This window comes from Myotis brandtii, unplaced genomic scaffold (assembly GCF_000412655.1).
Source record: "Myotis brandtii unplaced genomic scaffold, ASM41265v1 scaffold4849, whole genome shotgun sequence".
NCBI lineage: Eukaryota > Metazoa > Chordata > Mammalia > Chiroptera > Vespertilionidae > Myotis > Myotis brandtii.
The window spans coordinates 30,391-32,416 of NW_005368522.1; positions in this window are offsets into that span (position 1 = coordinate 30,391).

Genomic DNA, 2,026 nt, shown 5'->3' on the forward strand with positions numbered 1-2,026 from the left:
TGGAGCGCAGCAGCGGCACAATTGTTGGAATTGAGGTGACTGGACTTGTGTGAGTGGGTTCACGGACCCTTCTCTGTTCCATTGGTCTGCTTGTCTGTTCTTGTGCTCATCGGGCACTACCTTCATTATTATAGTCTCATAGTTAGCCTTGCTATCTGGCTGCAAAAGTCCTGCTTTAGGTGGACTTGTCTGTTACTGGGTCTTCATTATCCATATATAATTTAGAAGCAGTTTGCCAATTTCCAGTTTCAAAAATCAATCGACCGATCAATGAATCAACTGCTGGGAATTTGGTTGGTGTTGCATTGAATCCATAGATCATTTCCACAAGAATTCTCTCTTCAACTCACTTATGTATTATTGTCTTCTACTACACAAACACGATATATCTCTGATTTATGGTAGGTCTTCTTTAATGTCTCCCAGAAAGGTTGTGTTTTTGTGTGCAGAGCTCTTGGCACTCCTTTGTTAGATTCGTTCCTAGGTGTTTGCTGTTTTCTGATGCCATGAGAAATGGCATTTAAATTTTTTCTTTTTACAATTGCAATGCTAGCGTACAGGCAGCCAGTCGAAATCTGTAATATCAACCATATACACATCAATCATGCTAATTCATTTATTAATCATAACATTCGACATATATTAATTTTTTAGATTTTTAATGTACACAATCTGTTGTGTCTCTTTTGTTTCTTTAAGAGCCGAGAGACCTTGGCCTAAAGACGCCAAGCAGATATGCATCAACATCTCATCGACTGCAACTGGGGAATGCCCATCCCTACACCAGTCACTGGAAAGGTAATGAGATGACTCTGACCTGGCTAGTCAACCACACTGCCCTGTATAATCAAATCCACTGCATCACGGGCCACGGCTTTCCTCTACTTTAGTTTGGAAAGGAAACCGTTGATCCGAAGGGTGAAAATCAGGGGGAAAGATGATGATGGGTTGATATTGCTGGAACATCCGTCCATGAAAATGAGCTGACTTTACAATTCTTGAGGTATATCATCTCTTAAGACTAATAAGTTTAATATGTGAAAACCGTTTGCTGATTGCGGAGGAAGAATGAACTCTCAAAATGAAGTAATTTAATTCACACATAGCCTTCTGGTGATTGTACAAAGTAGTCATAGGAAAGTGAACACATAGACATATCAAACTGTCAACAATAGCTATTGATCACTGGCAGGATTGCCTGCGACTTAAATTCTGTTTTAAACTTTTCCAAATCGTCTCAATGCCCTGCCCCAGGGTTGGCCAACCTGGACACTACTGGCATTTTGGACCAGATAACTTCTTGTTGTGAGAGGCTGCCTTGCGCATTCAGGGAGTTTAGGCAGCATTCCTAGCTTTGATCTACCCGATACCAGTAGTACCTTCCCTTTCCCCAGTTTCGACAAAGAAGAATGTCTGCAGACATTGCCAAGTGTCCCCTGGAGGGCAAAATGCCCCTGGCTGAACATTCTTGCTATACAGTGTATGAAATTCCAATACTCATAGAATGCTAGGTGTATATAAAGATGGATGGGTGTAAATACACATCCGTATATTCAGTAAGTAATTTTTTGCTTGCATAACATAGTCATTTTCCAACAGCATTAAACGTTATTCAATAATATCCTATAAAATTTGCATAAGTTTATTCTAAAGACATTCAGTATCCTGCTGGAAATTTGGGTCGTTTCAAAATTTTAAAAGTGAAGGACAGCAAATCACTTTTGATTATTATACATAATTTATACATTATTATTATATTACATAATATTTCTTTCTTGAGACTCAATGCCTACATGAGGAATTGCAGCATCAAATGGATTTCCTGTTTATGACTTCTTATATGTCCTGTCGAATCTCCACCTGGCCAGGTGATATGCATGCATAACCCCATCCTGTAGTATATGAGAGAGCCTTTATTCTCGTGACAAGTTAAATCATTATTAAACAATAAAAATTAGTTGCTTTCTAAAAAGTAAATAGCTGCATTTTTCTGAATGTAAGAGTAAGCCATACTCATTGAAAACAT